Below are 6,137 nucleotides of genomic sequence, written 5' to 3' on the forward strand. Positions count from 1 at the left end.
GTTACTGAATTACTCTATATGCCAGTGCTGGTCCTCATGAGCTGAATAAGCACATTGAGAAGAATTTGGCCTCTAAGGGTATTAAGAAGGAGGTATAACACTGTCTCTTCATAAATCTGCCCTTATCATTGTGGTTTGCTGTAACAACCTCACTTTCCAGGAATATGAAATTTAAAATGTTCCAAGAAGTACAAAAAAATTCCCAGAAGCATGAATTCACATAGCTTCATTTCCCACAGGACTCGCCACAGGGGATATGGAAATGCAATGGCTTCAGCTTGGAACTAAATGTGTGTCCTGCAAGCCACAGACAAAAATGCACCAGGAGCTTCTGCACATCATGTGTGAAGCTGAAACTGCATCTGTCTTGGTTTGGAAAGACAGATGTCTGTTAAGGAAGGCAGGAGCCTCCCCTATGAAGAATGTAAACTTTTCTCACCCCTCCGAATTGCTATAAATTTTAAATTAAGGGGCTCTCAGGCAAAAATATGGCAGCAGGAAATAACGGTTCTTTAATAAGGAAGAAAATAAAAGGATAAAATAAACAATGCAGTAAGTGAAAACAACACTGACAGAGTCAGAACACAACCTGACACCCTGTGGGTCAGGGTGTTGGTGGCAGTGCCATGGGAATTGTGGCTGCAACCCAACCTAGAGTGTCAGGGGTGGTTCTGCTGGAGCAAGGGGGATCTGTAGAGAAGGATGTATTTTTCCTCTGAAGATCCAGATCCTGAAGAGGCAGCTGCTGTTCCTCTGGGAATCCAGTGGGGAAGCTGTGCTGGTATTCCAGAATCCCCAGATTATATCCAGGTAGGAATGCTTGGCTCCTCCCTCTGGGTGGAGCATGTCACAATGGGATGCTGTAGTTCTTATCAGTCATGCAGTGACATTCAATAGTCTGTTATCAGCAATGTCCCCTTCTGAGGGAGGAGTGATTGTGGAAGAGATAAGGCAAACTGCCCACTTGATAAAAGACAACTGTCATCCAGATGATAATAGAATACATCTTCCCTTGCAATCTGGAACAGCATCCAAATTTCTCCTTTTCATAAACCCACAATTCTGTTGTGAGGTAAGGAAAATCTTCCTTCATAAAAAGTCTAGTCTTTTTGTTGGTTTGAAGGAAAAGTTATCTATTGTCTAGATTCTCTGCTGTCAGACATCTAAGTTCCTGTGTGAAGTAAAATATCAACTCCACAGCAGTGGCTGCATCAACCTTGAATATACTTCTTTTTTGTTGGTGTAATACTTTTATCAGATGGAAATTTTTCACCTTTCTGTTGCTTGTTTTTTGTGCTCTGCCAAACTTAAAAAGAAGAAAATATCACATTCTCAGAGTCCAACACAGCTAGACTTGGATTGGTCATTAATTAAAAACAATTCACATGGAGCCAATCAAAGATGCACCTGTTGGTAAACGATCTCCAGATCATATTTCCAAGCAATCTCAAATAATTATTGTTTTCCTTCTTTTTGAGACCTCTCAGCTGCCCAGGAGGAAAAATCCTGGTGAAGGGATTTTTCAGAAAATATTTTGGTGACAACTGAGTCCAACCATTAACTCAGCAGCACCGTGTTCACAGCTGGATCCCTGATACAAATATTTCTGTGCACCACAGAGCTGGGACTTCTCCCTCCATTTATTTTGTAGATTCTTTGAATCAGTAGCTTGGGAAAGGTCACTGAGTCCAACCATTACCTCAGCAGCACCATGTTCACCACAAAACCACATTCCCAAGTGCCACAGCCACGTACCTTGAACCGTTCCAGGGTTTGGTGATTCTACCACTTCCCTAAACAGCTTGTTCCTACCTTCCAGTGAAGAATTATTTCCTAAATTTAATCTAAGCCTCTCCAATTTGAGACCACTTCCTCTTGTTCTTGTCTGCTCCGTGTTTTTTCCTGTATGTTCTCAAGTCTGGTTTTGAAACTTCTCATTTTGGCATTTGTAAAAACAAGTTATGTTTTTGTATTGTCCCTTGTGAAGGTTGCTTGATAGCAGAAGGGTCATATTTATTACTTCATTGCTACTTTCCATAAATCTTACAGGTGATATTAATGTAATAATGCCTAAAGAGGCAATGAATTGACTTTGACTGGAATCAGAATAATCATGAGATCATAACCAAAAATAGCTATGTTTTTAGAGCAAGCTCATAATAACCATGTTTCCCTTTTAGAATGATGCATAATCCCATTATATTAAAAAAATTACCAAAAAATCATAAAAATAGAAGGTAGGAGACATAATTATTGACTCTGTTTGGCCTGAAGGAATAAAACGGTTTTGGCCAAACAAGATAGCATCAAATTTTTATTCCTTGCATTTCATTACTTATGACTCATCTCTGGCCAATCCAATTATCATTCTAAATACTGCAATTGTTTTCAAAACTTATTTCACATCACTTTAGACAACTTCCCCTGTACTATTTACCAAAATCAAACAAATAGTAAATTAAACCAAGATGTGCTTGCAATGCACTGAGAAAGTTAGGATGGAGAACTGTCCAGAAAAAAAAAAAAGAAAAGGAAAAGCTAAAATAAAGGAGAAAGTCCTGGAATCAGACTTAAAAACCAGGTAACAGCAACAGAATGTACTCTTCCTGCACAGAAGGCTTTGTTCTTTTTAGGAAGAATGAAATGAAAACACAATAGATTGAAAATTAGTTCAGTAGGAAGTCATAAGATTTGACGTTTTGGACAACTGCTGAAACCTGACTATTTAAGCTTGGTTTGACGTATTTGGGAGCAGCTGCAAAGCGACAGCTCCAAAGCTGCCTTAGCAATTTTGGGAGTCCTTCCCTAGGTAAGCTGTCACCATGATATTTTCTGAAAAATCTTCTTTGCCCAGGATTTTTCTCCTGAGAATCCTCAGAAAAGAAATATAAACAATAATTATGTGATTGCTTTGGAATTTGGCCTGGAGGTTGCTTACCAACAGGTGCATCTTTGATTGGTTCTGTGTGAATTGTTTTTAATTAATGACCAATCCCAGTCCAGCTGTGTCAGACTCTCTGGTCAGTCACGGGTTCTTATTATTCGTTCTTTTCTAGCCTGCTGATGTATCCTTTTTCTTTTTTTAGTATAGTTTTTGTATATAATTTCTTTTAATATAATATCATGTAATAATAAATCAGCGTCCTGAGAACACGGAGTCAAATTCTCATCTCTCACCTCATCCTGGGACCCTCACAACGCCACAGTAAGTGAGGGTGGAGGTGGTGGCACATGGAAGCAGGAGCTTTGGCAGCAGCACTCCTGACCTTCTCATCACAGTCAGTGTCCTAATCTTCCACATCTTGCAGCTCCTCAGGACTCATGAAACCCTTTTCCAGCTGTTTGGGTAGGAAGAGAAGGACATTTGGGCTGCCATTAACCAAATCTCAGCTCCTCCCACTTCTCTGTGCCAGAATTCTGAGAGAGAAACCTGCAACTCATGTCAGGGCTACTCTGCTTTCTGCTGCTCTAAGTTCTTGTCTAAATAAACCTGTCAGCAAGCCCCTCAAAGATGAATATACCAACTGTATGATTATAATTGAGTTATTTCTGTCTTATCTATTTGGGTTTTCTTTGCTTCCCCCCTCCTATTTCTGAGCTCAGAGTTCAACGTATCAAATATTTTCCTTTCGTATGAAGAATTAGTGGGTTTTATTTCAGCTTTTGCCCCAAAGTAGAAAAATTCTCAGCTGCTGTTTCCCACAGTAAAAGCCCAGAGCAGTTTAGACACAATTAATATATGTAAAAAAGGTATGAATTTGTTGATTGCACAGGAAACAAGGTTCTGGTTCAATGATGTGCAAATCCTACAAACCCAGTGAAGAGTTGAAGCACTCAGAAGGAGCAGAATCTTCATGCAACAACAGCGGAGCCTCTGGTGAGAACATAATTCAAGCTGTTGTTTGGTCTCGAAATCTCCTAGGAACTCATGCAAATTGTGAATACAAAGGTTTTATTTGGATGCAGTTTTGAAGCCTTTTGACGGGGGATGCAGAGGTGTTTGAGCCAGGTCCAGGCTTTCCTGGAACGCAGGCAGGATTACACCTGGACTTGCTTTTCCATCTTCTTTTATCCATCAGATTTTTTTTCTTCCCACAAAATAAGCTCTGCAGGATGTGGATTTACAGCTCCTTAGATCCCTTTGTACATCTTTGGATGCCTTTGCAGCAGGTACAGTCCTGAGGAAAACTCAAACGAAATTTCTGAGTCCTGCAGAGCCTGGTGACCAAATTATGGCCCACCTTTTTTTGATTAAAAATTGTGTACAAGAACACATATTGCAAGTAACTAACAGGTGGAAAATTCATACCTAATTGCTTTGTAGAAACTCATTTCTCTGGCTCAATCCCATCTCTTGATACCTGTTTGAAACAGTGTTTTGTGTATTTTGTGTAGCCAGAGAGGATTGGAAGCACTTCATGACATTTGCACCCTTGCTGTGAAACGGAAAACACTTTAGATGCTTTGTAAACATGAGAGAAACCCTTAGAGGATCTCACTCTGACACACTGTGAGTTTTATGATAATTAATTAACTGGATGAGCTCATAAATGTAACAAATAATTGTGCCTAATGGGACAATGGCTCCAATTTCCCCTGGGTGTATTACCTGATTAACATTGATTTACTGTCCTGGGCTCTGTTGGATTAAATGAAGTTCTCACAAACACATAATATTTTAAGTAACTGCATTAAAAAAAAAAAAAAAAAAAAAAGAAAAAAAGAAAAGAAAAGAGGAAAAAATAGCCATGAGTCATGTCTTTTATTCATTACCCTGAAAAGCTACAATCCAGGATTCTCATAAAGCTAAATGGCATTTTGAGAGAAAATGTAAAATCTCATCAAAATCTTTTTCAGGGAGCTCTTTTGATAGCTCTACATACTACCCCACACTGACTTTGTGTTCCACTTGGCACACAAAGAAATTAAGTATATTATTTACCAGACTGATACAAGACAGTACTCCTGCAGAAGGAGCTGCAAAGGGATAAACAGCAATTTTAGCAGCACAAAGCTGGCAAAAAGTGAAATCTGATTCCTTATGCAAATAAATGGCACAAATCACTGTGAAAGGAACATTTCTAGTTGAAAGAAAACAAGAGCAGATGTAAACTTCTTGTTCTTTAAAAATTATTATTTTCCCTACATTTGAAATCCTGTAGAAGCCAGAAGCTTCTTGGGGAGGTCCCTAAACATTAATAAATGTATTTTCAGTAGTAACAGCTCTAAGTGCTTTCATTTGGCAATGATCACAGACAATTGATTCCCTCTGAGGATGCAGTTTAAATAAGATCAAAGAGGAAAACTCAGCTGGGGAGGGGTGGCACAGCAAGGCTGGTGTCAGTCCTCAGCTCCTGGTGCTCCTCTTCTCCTGTTAATTCTTGGAGTGTTGGGACTGGCAAGGGGGTGGTTGTTAGGAGCAAAGCTGGTGTAAATCTCCTCCACATTTACACCTCCACATCTGCACCCCCTGCTCAGAGCCTGTGATCAGGGTAAATCCCTCACCCTCCTGTTGTGCTCATTCCTGCTGAAATACCCTGCTCTGCTCCGGAAAGCTGCTGCCTTTGGCGTCTGCTTTTTCACAATATCCTTTTTGTGCTGTGAGCTCTCAGAGCCCCTCTAAAGAACAGATCCCCAGTGAGAAACAAACAAGCTGTTGTTCTGCTAATTAATATCTCCAAAGTTTGGTCCTCCTGACCAGGGCACTCACAGGTTATTGAATGCTCTTGCCTCTACAATGAGGAGGAAACCTCTCCACTTCCAATGTTTTGGTGGATGTTTATTTAAAGCAAATTATTCACAAAGGCTTTATGATGTGGCGGATAGCAGAGAGGCTCTGGTCTACTGATTTTATTTTTTTTTTAATTTTAATAAGGAAAGATTAAATCCTGTAGGTCAGAAAAGAATGAGTAATATCCTTCCCTCTATGGCACTCTGCATTTTCTGAATGTATTTTCTTTCTGAGAACATGCTAATCTACTTTTAATTATTTTTTCCCCCCAGAAACATGGATATTTTGAAAGAAATGTGTGCCCAAAGTCTTAAGTTTGGGTGACTCATGTTAGCTACAAAAATATCTGTTCTTTATGGTGGCTTTATGAACCAAAAATCTCTGCTTAGCATTCAAATTTAACTCA

The sequence above is a fragment of the Melospiza georgiana genome, chromosome 5 (genome assembly GCF_028018845.1).
Source record: "Melospiza georgiana isolate bMelGeo1 chromosome 5, bMelGeo1.pri, whole genome shotgun sequence".
NCBI classification, from domain to species: domain Eukaryota; kingdom Metazoa; phylum Chordata; class Aves; order Passeriformes; family Passerellidae; genus Melospiza; species Melospiza georgiana.